At 42.2% G+C, this 13,868-nt stretch overlaps 1 protein-coding gene across 1 annotated transcript in view; it reads left to right on the top strand.

The window, feature by feature from the left end:
• LOC138963928 (receptor-type tyrosine-protein phosphatase mu-like) overlaps positions 1–13,868 on the top strand; it is a 500,599-nt gene that overhangs the window by 132,783 nt on the left and 353,948 nt on the right. The window lies entirely within an intron of this gene.

The raw sequence follows: 13,868 nt of genomic DNA on the forward strand, positions 1-13,868 counted from the left end.
TTATATATATATATATATATATATATAGTATACTTACAGGGGGTATAAGTCCCCCATCGGGAGCCCGGACCCCCCCTTTTTATAACATTTTGAGCATACGGCCACCGGAGATCGGGGGACCTAAGGTAAATACGAATTTGAAAGCGGGAGAAGGGAGAAGGGAGGTAATCATTGCGTTACTATAAGCAAGACATCATAAAGTGTACTGTCTCCCTTTACTAGGATTAAAAATATCTGCCGTTTGAGATTTAATTTAAATTGAAGTTTGTAGTCAATATGTACATTATGTAAAAAGGGAATTTATGGACCCCACACCTTTTTATTCCAAATCTCAAAAACAATTGAGTTATATTTTAAAAAAAATCAGGGTTAAGCTTCTTAACCTACAATCTAAAGAACTAATCCAAAACAAATCTGTTTGAGTCCTCATTCGGTGCAAGATTAAAAATTTCTAAGATATACGGCTTGATTTTGCTGTGACCCTGCAACCGGGAAAATGGCGTCCAACTGATTCAGATGTATGCGGTAAGTCATTTTTGCTTTCTTTGATTTGTTCTTTATCTAACTTATTTATCAAGTATTATTTCTTTCTTGTACTACTATTTGACTTGTTGTCAATTGTGTGCTTTGCTGGGAAGAATGGTAATAACATAACATAGGGTTACAAAGATTTACTTGAAGTTACAGCAAGTACTGAGTAGCGAACTTGCATGCGCACGTGTTTCCAGAAATCGGGAACTCGACTCGAAACTTTTGAACATATTAAACCATTTTTCTGACACTAGTGCATATATTTTGTTGACAAATAGTATCATTTAGTAATTCTACATCGAAACATGTGCTTGGTATTTCGGATAACAGACTCGTCTGAGGTGTCAGCTTTTGAGTGGAGAAATTGAAACTCGCTGCGAGATCGCGAGCTCTTCCGTCGTTTCGAACTTTTGCACTTTGTGGCTGGTTTTTCTGTGACATCATGTATGGACTTCGAGATTTTAATATAGATCTATATATATTTATTAACAACAACAGAACGTTAAACAGCTTGTTGTTACTTTTTAAGGAAACGAAGAAGAAATAAAAACGTAAATAAAACTTATATAGTTATACTGTGAGTGTGACTGTCAGAAGCGAAACTGACTGAAATCAACATCGGGTCGTGTCCGAACAGATTTTCTTAAAAAAAGAAAAACAGAGTGAGTTGAGACGACCGTTCCTCAAGCAAACTGCTTCGATTTCATGTTTGACATTGTCGATGGTGTCCACCAGTTCTGGTGCATGTTTTAATGCAAAAAAGAGTTAGTTTCTGAGCAAGCATTTCTTTACAGCAGTCCCTGCAATGATGAAGGCCCTCCGAGAAAGAGAGTGAAAAATCGGCCACCGTTCTCAGCATCGCGTATCTGTGTGTAACCTTTTTCATTGACAAGATACTCTTGTTTCCCTGCAGCCTTGACCAGTGAGTCGGTTACCTAATCTGTGAACCCTTCAGTTGTGTTGCTTTGTCAAAAGTTAGACACAGTCAACTAGTTTTGCTCTGAGTGAACAGTGCAGCTGGCCTCAATTAGCCGGTGACACCTCTCTGGCCACAGCACCAAACAGTACATGGGGGGAGAGAGAGAGAGAGAGAGAGGGGGGGGGGGGGTAGCTGGCTAAACTCAGTGGGTTGTCTGGTGTCACTGAAGTCAGCAGGAAGAGCATTGGAGAGAAATAGAGAGGTGTACTTGGAATAAAGGCCGTGAAAGGTGAATGCTCGCCCTAATAGGCTTGAGGTTTGCTGACCGATGTGAATGCGTGATATATTGTGTAAAAAATTCCATCTCACACGGCAGAAATTAATATGTAAATCGCCGTGAGCTCTTGTGAGAAACGGCGATTAATAAATGTCCATTATTATTATTATTACTCTTCCAAACAATTTCCAAGGATCAGTTGTCAGGGCTTAGGGTAGTCAGTGAGGGAGAGTGAGAGCGGTTTGTGTACAGTCCGACAGAAGAGTGAAAAGTCACTGCCACAAGATCGGCATGCAGTCAATAAAGCCAGACAAGAAGAATGATTATGACATGCGGCTCTATCTGCTGTTTTTTTTATTCAAACTGGTTTTCAACGCTTATTCTCACAAAGCATCTGCACACCTGCCTCTGCCTCTGTGCTGTGTTTGTGTGGCTGCTTTCGTATGATGTCAGTGCATGGTGAGTGCGTTCACTGCCTTGTCACCACTTCCCTACCTTTTTCAGAATGTTTTCTTGGAGTTGGATAATTCTTTGAATTTGCGATTTTCCAACATCAAGACTTTTTGCAATCGCGATGGCAGTTTCTCCCTTTTTGTGTTTGTTCACAACATTCACTCGATTTTCGCGAGTTAAATATTTTCTTTTCTTTGTAGACGCCATGTCGATCTCCACTGCTCTTCTGTCCAAAGACTGTCTATTCTGACTGAATTGAACGGTGTGTGTTGGTCTCGTGAGTTTGTTTTCTCGATGATTGGTTTGTGATGTTTACTCAGCCCACCCAACCATCACACCTCTCAGCGGTTAATTAGTGCCTTTGCTTACGCAAGACGGTTATAACTGGTTATAGCGGGGTGGTCGCTACACTGGTGACAACTATATAAGGAAACACATCAGTTAAAAAAAAAGGTCGTTGTGGCGGGGTAGTCCTCAGAGAGAGGGGTCGTTGTGAGGGGTTCCACTGTATTATTATTATTATTAGATGTATTAGCAGTGAGATTTTGTCATTTGAATTGTGCTATTTTTCCACTCTCAGTAACCATCTGTTTCTTGTTCCAGACACCCACATAGAGGATGCAGGTGACTCCAGCCCCGAGGTGGAGTTTGTTCCGCGCTACGATCGGATCGCAGGCTCTCGTGACAACTACAATGTGTTCACTTCCAACTTGCCAGGTGCTCAGAACGTGACCATTCGGCCAGCCAGTAGCGACAAAACCCCTGCTGCTACGGCGGGGGCCCGAACCGTGTCGCAGTCACAGAGAGACAGCGTTGGCGCCACTTTGCCCAGAGCCGGTGCACTGACTGTTACTGGACTCAATCAGGTGAGAGTGAAGGGAGGGGTGGGGGTGAAAGAAAAGCAGGGTCCAGAGAGGGGCATTGTTAGCGCAACTTTGTTCCGGAGCTGGTGCAGTCGACTTGATTATGTAAGGAAGAAGTGAAGAGAGAAATGGGGGAAGTTGGTGGGGGGGGGAGGGGGGAAGGGGAGAAAGGCAGGCATGCCTACAGACAGAAAGAGAGGGTGGTGCCCCCAACAATGTATGCAATTTTTGTGAATTAGAACAAGATACAGTTTATCATTATTTGTGGCAATGTGAACATGTCCAGGTTTTTTGGACGGAATTTGAAAAATGTCTGAAAGAAAAATGTTATAACTGTGACAGACTCAGACTTACACCAACACTGGTACTATTGAACCATGAAAACCACATGAAAACAGACGCTGCGCTGGTTTTGATTATATTTTATTAATATACTGTATCGTACCTTTCAAATGCCTGAGCCACCTGATTATACTGTAGGTAGTTTTTGCTCCTCTGCGCATTACATTGTGCAGTATCACAGTATTGTGTCATGCATTATATCCGCAGGGCATTAGCAGAGACTAAAATATGTTAGTTGAAAAAAATGTCCAGTCTGTTGTTTATTTTAAGGCATGTTCATGTTCTTTTGTGATGTTGCAGCATACACAGCAGTTTATTATTAATCAAATCCTGCTGATATCATAATTGACCAACCAACAAATGTTACTGGTATAAAAAGTACCAATCAACATAATCTCACTCCGATTGTCCTGTTACATACAGCTTGTTATTAGAGCTTTGACAAATTGTTCTGTTTCGAAATTTTTGTTCAGCTCATTCCAAAAGACAGTACCAAAAGAGTACAGTGAAAACCCCCTCTAAAAATTTGAGAAAATCAGGTCTTAAAAAGGAGGGAGTCTTAAAATGGGGGTAATTTTACAGAGGTTATGAACAGAAAGTCTGAAAAAACAAGGTCTTAAAAAGGAGGGAGTCTTGAATTGGGGGTGTCTTAAAAGGGGTGGTTCCACTGTATCAATGTTGTTACGATGCTGCGTTACAGGCAGGGCGTAACGGCACCACACCGGCGCCAGAGATTGGAGCCTTCAGCGGTGTGCAGTACAGGGCTCCTGCCCCCGGCCCCACCCTTCGCTGGGAGAACCCTCACTCTGACCCCTACAGTGTGCTCAATGTCTTCTCCAGGAACCAACGATATGTCAAAGGTACGCCAGTCACAAAATCACATCAAGTTCAAAACAAGTTGAATCATCGGTTTCAGTTGTGACATGCTTGTCATCATTGTGACACACACACAAGCAGGGACTTCTTCTTCGTTCATTGGCTGAAAATCCCACGTTCACTTATGATCATGCACGTAAAAGTGCATGATCGTTTTTACCCTGCCATTCAGGCAGTCATACGCCACTTTTGGGGGAATGCAGGAGACAGTCATGTCCGGAGTCTTTTTTCTTCTCCCAGAGACTTTTGTCAGAAGTTAGCCAGTTTCCCTGATCTGCTTCGTGTGAATATGTCCCAGAATATTTTGAAGAAATCACCAATCTTCAGTTTTTTGTATTGCAAAAAAAAAAAAAAAAAAGGAACGAGATAAGAAAAGCTAAATTGTCTGGCGTTCCAGTCAGTAAATGTTCACATGTGGAATTTGGGGGCCCGGTAGCTCATTTGGTAGAGCACTGGACTTGTGATCCTAGGGTCGCAGGTTGGAATCCGGGCTGGGGCGGACACAGGTCAACTTTATGTGCAGACTCAGAGACGGTGTCCATGTTCCACCCCCGTGTCACCACTGTGGCACGTAAAAGACCTCGCTCATTCTGCCACAAGTGCAGGTGGCTGATTACACCTAAACATGCACACACCTGGGTAGCGCGACTCTGTTGCTGCTAGCTTTCCACTGGGAGGAACTGACCTGAATTTCCCAGTGATGGGACAATAAAGTAATGAAAATGGAAATGAATATTTCCACCACCTTTTGTTCCAGCCCCAGGACGCCCCGACAGACAGAGCGCCCGAGACAGGGACACTCACCCTCAGTCCAACAGCACACAGCTCAAGGATCCTAAAATGACCTCCCAGCAGGTCGTCTTTGGCCAGACGCTCGAAGGTCACCCATGATAACCCGCACGACTTACACGCGTGTGGAAGCTACGCTGCAAGATCGTAGCCAGGCGTCACAGCCGTCTGCATCAGGCAGGGCAAGAGCCACGAGGTAAGGGGTTTGAATCTTGTTGGGGAGGAGGTATGAGAGTACAGTGGAACCCCCCTTTTAAGACCTCCAAAATTGCGAGAAAATCTGATCTTGAAAAGGAGGGAGTCTTAAAATGGAGGTAAATGTACTGAGGTCATGCAAAGAAAGTCTGAAAAAGGAGGGAGTCTTAAAATGGAGGTAAATGTACTGAGGTCATGCAAAGAAAGTCTGAAAAAGGAGGAAGTCTTAAATCGGGGGTCTTAAAAGGGGGGGGGGGGTGTCGGGGTCCACTGTAGTGGTGATGATGATAGTCTAGAGCCACTATTTCTCTCCCTCTCTCTCTCCATTTGCCTTTGTGACTGTCTTCTGTCTTTATAGTTGTCCCTCTGTGTGCATTTGTACACACATTCCTTTGCTTACCTAACTACAGAACTGTGCACTTGTTTTAGCCGTCAAGACAGCTTCTGTAATAGTGCTGACGTGTCCTCTCAATATGAGGCTTATATCGCGCGTATTCCATGGGTATAGTTCTAAGCTCAGGGATTTTTTATTTTTTTTATTTTAATTTTATGCAATTTATATCGCGCACATATTCAAGGCGCAGGGATTTATTTATGCCGTGTGAGATGGATTTTTTGAGTCACTTGAGAAAAAGTGACTCTATGTAATCGGTCAGTGTTAGTCTGTCCGGCCGGCCGTCCGTAGACACCACCTTAACGTTGGACTTTTCTCGGAAACTATCAAAGCGATCGGGCTCATATTTTGTTTAGTCGTGACCTCCAATGACCTCTACACTTTAACGATGGTTTCGTTGACCTTTGACCTTTTTCAAGGTCACAGGTCAGCGTCAAAGGAAAAATTAGACATTTTATATCTTTGACAAAGTTCATCGGATGTGATTGAAACTTTGTAGGATTATTCTTTACATCAAAGTATTTACATCTGTAGCCTTTTACGAACGTTATCAGAAAAACAAGGGAGATAACTAGCCTTTTCTGTTCGGCAACACACAACTTAACGTTGGGCTTTTCTCGGAAACTATAAAAGTGACCGGGCTCAAATTTTATGTGAACGTGACTCATTGTGTTGTGAATAGCAATTTCTTCCTGTCCATCTGATGCCTCATATAATATTCAGAACTGCGAAAGTGACTCGATCGAGCGTTTGCTCTTCTTGTCTAAACATGTTTTGCTTTCTCGGTTTCATTCTGTGTTTGAGTCTGCAGTTTGACAATATATAGGGGGGGGGGGGGGGGGATAAAAGAGATATTTTCTGTCATCAGTCAGACTGTTTCAGTGTCAACCAGTGTCAAGTGCTTTGTGTGGTTACTCCTATTGCAACTGTGACTCATTAATGTAAATTGGTTGATTTATTAGTGATTTTACACAGAGAGCTTACATACAAAGTTTCGTACCCATGCAGTTAAAGGGGACCTCCAGTCAAAATTGTTGCCTAGTTCTTCTGCTTATCGGAATCCTCACCTTTCTAAATGTCTGTTACCAAATTTTTGCTGCACATACTGACATAGATACCGACTTTCGTTGGAGCGAATACAATGGCTTGAAAATCACATAAATTATGTTGAGAGGCTCACAAGTGGCTTCCGTGACATGGTTTACCACACCACAGAGAGACCTGCGATGTCAATTTTAGCTGTCGTGTGAGTGCACCTGCACTTCAGTTGACGCCATAGGCGCTTGCTATAACAATATGATAATCAAATAATCACTGTTAATGGTAAAATGTATGTTCTTTGGTAAATAAATTGTATTTTAGGGTCGCCCAGAATTTTGCCAAAACATCATTTTTCAGATACATACCTTTGTTATGGCTCATTTTATTCAGACATTATTCATCTTTCATGTGCTGCAATTGTATTTTGCATAAACAAATCATTGTTTGAGATAATAGCCTTTTAGTTGGGTGGGTGTGGTGCTGACAACACCCAAAATGGCGACCCAAAACAGTAAAAAATAACATTCAGTCACTCTCCTTCTGTACCTAATAACAAGGATTACTCCCTTGAAAACCTGAAACAATGGGCACCTCCCTATCTGCCATTCAAAATGGCCGACTAGACCGTTTACTGTGTCGCGCATGCTGTGTTCATTTTACTTTCAAGATACATTGTGTGTAGGTGTGTTGAGTGTATTTTAGGGTATTGCAGTTTGTTTTGGTAAAGACTATGCCCGGGATAAAAAGTATGGGCCTTCAAAGCCCAAGAAACGCAAATTTTGTGGAAATAAGCACATGAAGAAGCAGACGAATCAAAACAGCGAAAGTATAGCATCGAGTGACGAAACTGTAAGTGCTGAAAGTTCAAGTTTTGGTACAACTACAAGTGAATCAGCAGATTGTACCACTCGATCGGAACAAAAACTAGAGAACCCTGCCTTGTACAAACTGATCTTTGATTGTAGTAGTGAGGAGTCTGGTAATGAGGAAGAAGATAAATCAGACAGTGAGTGGGAAGAGAGTGAGGAAACTGATGATGCAAATTTGACTGTGGAATCTCCAGCAGGGAACAGAATAGTTGACATCAAAATTCTAGGTGACAACATTTCAGCAAATTATGCTGTGCAACTGTATAAAGTAGAAAGGGTCTAGCAAGCACCTTTGCTTTCCATTGTGTCAATCAACACTGTGATAGGCAGCAAACTTTCTCTTCTTCCCCCCAGGTTCCTGTTGGCAATTCTGTTGTCAACACCGTAAATCGAAGAGCGGTGTTTGTTATGAGATGTGTAGGAGCTGACGTATCTGAACTAGAAACATTCCAGTTACACCGCACACTGACCGTTTGGTATAGCTGAGTTTGTTCGAAGATAAGAGGGTACAAGCTGCTTCGGAATTTTTCTTGTTACTCGGGGTTTCTCCAACCACACCCCCCCCCCACCCCCTTTCTGTGTTTTATTCTCACACAGTGTGTGCCATTCGTTCGTGCTTCTCTCTCTCTCTCTCTCTCTCTCTCTCTCTCTCTCTCTCTCTCTCCTCTCTCTCTCTCCTCTTTCTCTCTCTCTCTCTCCCCCCCTCCCCCCCACCCCCCCCCCCCATTTGCATGCATGTGCCTTGTGTTCTATCCAAGTTTGTGTGCTATTGTGTTCGTCACTACTTTATATAAAACTCGAACACATTTCGTGTCGAAAAACTACTGCTTTCTGGCATAATTTTTGATTTTTCTTTCTGAAGTGACGAGCTCATTCTCCCCAAACATACTGAACAAGGCGGAGCTTGGCTCCTTTTATACCAGGAGTCGCCTCTTTAAAACATGAAACCTGGCGTTTTTCAGTGCAGTGGATTTTGGTGCAGTTAAGTAGAGTTATACGGAGGTGTAGCTAGAAAATTTGATGGTCGGACAAATCGTCCTGATCAACAAAACTTTTTCCGGTCATTTGACCGTTTCCATATATTTTACGGACATTTAATGTTACAAAAACTCTCTCTTTCTCTCTCTTATCAAATGAGAAAGCACACAAACACAGCTAACCTTCAATCAGCTTCTGACTAGTAATGAACTGACAATAAAAATAAGAACAAACCAATATGGTGACACTACATAATTGTTTTGGAGAAAACAAAATGTTAATTGAAGGTTGTCCTACTTCCTGGGACTGTAGGTTGAGCTGTTGCATTGATAACTGAGGCAAACTAAGACAGACTGATGCTGTGTTCCAACTGAAGAACCTCTTTCGCTTGTTTTTTGGGTTGATTCTTCTCCCAAACCCGATACCGATGGTTGCGATGCTGACGCCAACAGATCGGTGGCCTCGTATTGCTCACTTCCCTGTTCATCTACCAAAACCCTACCCCTACTCCCAAAACATTCCAGAGTTCTTTGATGTTTCTTTTTTTAATCAGGGATTCAATGGAGGCCATGTTTACATAATCTCAATTGGACCATGAGGACGAATACGAGTGATCGTTTTCTATATATATATATGTTAGCTTGTAAGTTTATTTGCCATCTTGTTTAATAAACGGTTTTAGGTCTGACCGATTTTATAGCAAACTGAGCGGTCATGGACCGGCTTATCATGTAAATGGACGGACATTTGACTGGATTACAATTTTTCGGACAATTAGGAAAAATTCCGGTCTAGGACCGATATCTGACACCAAACCACACCCCTGGTTATAGCTTCTTCTTCTTCTTCAGCGTTCCTAGATCAGGCCTCAGATTTTCAGTCTAATATGGGTTATGAAATTTGTGGTCAGCAATTTGGCGCACCATAAGGACAGAACAGAGGGATGTTCAGAAATATCAGGGATGGGAATTGACCCGCAAATACCCATAAGACAATAAAAAAAAAAAAAGTTGTATGTTTCTGGTCACCTGACCCTACCTATTTTCCCTGCCGACTCGACTTTGTTTGCATTTAAAACAAAACAAGAAAAAAATGGTTTTTCGAAGGAAAAAAAATCCTGTTTTTGACAAAATAAGTTGAAAAGATGTTTTAAAAAAAAGATTCCCGACCTACCTACCCTATATTTTTTAGTCACGTTACCAGAAACATACACTTTGGGGGGGGGGGGGGGGGGATCATAAAGGTGAATTTCCGCCTTTTTCACTTTTTCCAATTCCCATCCTAAATAATGTGTAAAATTTTCTTCTTTCCTTTTGCTCTACCAGGACAAACAGTCGAATGTGAACAAGACGGTAGTGATGCTGATGCTGAATCACCTTGTGAAGAAGACGAGGGTCCGCAGCCACCGATACAAACAAAGAAAGGCGAGTGATGTCATCTCGGCATATTGTTTGGAAACCAAGTGGATACCTGGTGTTTTTCAGTCGATTTTGCTGCACACCTTCATTGCTATTTGACTTTGATCTGAAATATGATGTAGAATCACTGCTAGTCTCAGCCCATGAATCCACATGTTCTGTACATAGTTTTAACGATCAACATATATGGCCAAGAGTCTGATTTGGCGTCAAACCAAGTGGACAGGGGTCCTGTTTTGCCCACATCAGAGCTCCCTGTAGGATTCAAAACAAAGAGTCATGATGACCCCCTGTCCAAAAATCTGGAAGTCATTTTGGAATTTTAGGGAGTCATATTTTATCTAGGATTTTTCTCAAAGTTTAACGTGTGTAAACTAGCGACTGAAGGCAAGGAAAACTTGGCTTGCAAAGTTAGTTATTTCGCTACACAGTAGTAGTGAACGTCACGCGATTTTGCTAGCGTTGTATACTTGTGACTTTGCATTCGGAAACGCACCTCAGTGGTGACGTTCGGAAATAGTGTCTGCTGTGCACGGAAGCTTCTTCACAGGGGTCAAAACCTGCGCAGTTGACGCAGTGAGTGAAAATCTCGGCGTGATTTCAGTGCGTCAATTACGCAGAATCATGCGTTATCGGCAGTTGTAAAAAAACAAAAGTGGGTAAAGTACCGTATGTCTTGTGCACTTGTGTGTTAATTTGTATGATACTTGGGAATTGTTGCTATGCTGTTGGATGCAGGGGTGCTAGTTGTCTGATTCAAAACGGATTTCTGATTTGGGATGTTTGCTTAAAAATAATTTCCGATTTGATCAGGTCCGATTCAGGAATTAACTCTAAAGATTTCGATTTCTCATTACCGAGAAAGTATAGCTGGCGATGTCGTCTGCTAGACATCCCACGAAAGACGCGGCAAGCGTTACTCCACTCCACTGCCACTGAAATGTGGCGCTTTCAACAGCGTCATCACCCTGGGGCCACGAATCGGATCATAGATTGCACCCCACCCACCCCGCTCATCAATTTTTTTTGGCGTCAATTTCCTATAGCTTTCTTGTGTGTTTTCATGCTTGACTATTTAGTCTTCCGATTTAGGTGCGCCAAAAAAATAATATCTTGTGGATTTCAGATTTGGAAGGTCTTAGTCACCAGCACCCCTGTGGATGAAATGCTGCTGCTAAAACAATTTGTTGATTTTTTTTCTCAGGATTTCCTACTGAGTGTGAATCTATCGAGTCTGACCAATCAAACCATTCAGCATCTGAGAGCAGTGTGAGTGTAGAAACTAAAATATATATGTCGTGCCCATATCACATTACCTGCTATTCAGACTTGGTCGTGTGACACGTTTTCTTCCACACGAGATTACGTTGATTGTCTAACGAAGCCGTCAGGCTGAGTTAGACATCAGCTAATCGAGTGTGGAAGAAAACTCTGTCACACGACCAAGTCGGAATAGCATTTATGTCACAGCTTCAACAGAGGAGAGAACAAACACGTTTTGCGTACTCAAGCTTGACAAACCTAAACACAGGAGCAGCCATTGTGGAGAGATCTACTTTTTGACGGAAGTGAACGAACAACTATGAATGACGTCTCGGTATATGTGAACGACGTCACAGTCATCGTCACAGTCTGTATCTTTTGAAGCATCGCATTCTTCGTGACGTCTTTCTGTGTCTGCATCCGCGAAATGTTGTTCTTTTCGGGGTCTTTGTCATCTATGTTCAGAACTCTGTCCTTCCAGTTTCAGACTAACAGGCCTCCTGAGCGAGCCACTTTCCAAGGCAGCTAAATTCGCGTATGGGAACAGTACTGTCGTCTGGGATGCCGTTCTCAGTATTCTCAGCGTTGAAGAATTTGTAAAGAGAAGAAACGATAACAGCAGGAGAAATAAAAGTTGTGTGTGCATTTTGGGGCTTTTGGGGGGACGATTTCGAGTTTGAATCCGTTCTTGCACATGTTCCAAAGCATGTAACAATCTTGCACACGTTTGCTTTAGTAGTGGCAGAGAAGGAAAGTGTGTGACATACTTGCCTATTACGCGTAATGGGATATGGTGTGATATGGGCACTACATAAACACTGATAAGATAATGCAATGGTCAATCCAAACGTTGGTTTTACTCAAAGCATCGCTTATTTGTGCATAGAATAAAATAGACAATACCCGCGCTGTGAGGGGAATGTGAAAATGGGTGCATCTGTGTGCGTGGAATCGTATGGGGTTGATTGTTTTGTTTTGATTTTTGAGTCACTTGAGAAAAAGTGACTCTATGTAATCGGTCAGTGTTAGTCTGTCCGGCCGGCCGTCCGTAGACACCACCTTAACGTTGGACTTTTCTCGGAAACTATCAAAGCGATCGGGCTCATATTTTGTTTAGTCGTGACCTCCAATGACCTCTACACTTTAACGATGGTTTCGTTGACCTTTGACCTTTTTCAAGGTCACAGGTCAGCGTCAAAGGAAAAATTAGACATTTTATATCTTTGACAAAGTTCATCGGATGTGATTGAAACTTTGTAGGATTATTCTTTACATCAAAGTATTTACATCTGTAGCCTTTTACGAACGTTATCAGAAAAACAAGGGAGATAACTAGCCTTTTTCTGTTCGGCAACACACAACTTAACGTTGGGCTTTTCTCGGAAACTATAAAAGTGACCGGGCTCAAATTTTATGTGAACGTGACTCATTGTGTTGTGAATAGCAATTTCTTCCTGTCCATCTGATGCCTCATATAATATTCAGAACTGCGAAAGTGACTCGATCGAGCGTTTGCTCTTCTTGTTTCATTGGAATACGGAGAGGAGATCAATGGGGATTTGAAATCCGAACCTGAATATGTAGTTTTGTAACTGTTATATCCCCGAAATCAATAATATACAACTGTTGATTAAAGGGCCAGTCCAGAGCAATTTTTGCCATGTTTATTTTTAGCCGATCTGAATCCCAACCTTCCTTCCTAACTATATTCCACCCAAGTTTTAATCTCCAGGAAGCTAGCATTCCACCACTACTGCACTAGAAAGAAAACCCAGTATTCACGCCCATATGTACTAAATACGCCACTTCTTGGCCAAACAGCACATGTTCATAACTTGTGTAGTTCACAGAATGATCGTATAGTAACAGCGAACCCCCTACTGGCACTGAAACTGCATTGGTGAGCACTCTGTATGCTATTACTTGCTATGCAGTCGGGGAGACCATCACATATTTAGAAACTGGCGTTCTACCCCCAACAGTAGACCAAACAGCTTGTGCACAACCACACTATCAACCCAAGAAAAATGCACACTTCTAAGTAAATAACTAAGCCCGTATTTCAAATTTTAGGCAATGGGTAGCTATCGTACAGATAATGAAAGCGGTGTCATTCATACCCTCCGCGACAATCACAGCTCAACGCACAGCACGTTCCATCGACCGGCCCATCAGTATTCTATAATAGCGACTGGCCCAGCACTGAGAGAGAGGCTCTCTCTGTATACCAAACCAATCCCCAAAGCTAACGCCTGCCTTGCCTGTGGTCGAGCCGACGGTCAGGCGAATTTCGATTTAAAAGTTTAAAGGTCACTTCCGACGTACACGATCGGAAGATTGTTGGATCGTACAGCGCTTATAAATACTTTTGAGACATAACAAAAATGGTCGCAGACATTTTCCAACGTGAGGATTCCAATAAGCCAATAAAAAGATGTACCTTTAGGTATAGATTTATCTGGCAGGATAAATATTGGTTTAGACATAAATGTTTATCATATTTTTCGTGCTAGCAATTATGGCATCATATTAGGATAATGCATATGTAATACCCACAGGGTAAGTATTGAAAGAAACCAAAATTATAATACATTTGTGGGATTTTCATGCCGGTTTGTATTTAAATTGTTTGACAGGATGCCTCATACCGACCAGACACG

This window comes from Littorina saxatilis, linkage group LG4 (genome assembly GCF_037325665.1).
Source record: "Littorina saxatilis isolate snail1 linkage group LG4, US_GU_Lsax_2.0, whole genome shotgun sequence".
NCBI classification, from domain to species: Eukaryota; Metazoa; Mollusca; class Gastropoda; order Littorinimorpha; family Littorinidae; genus Littorina; species Littorina saxatilis.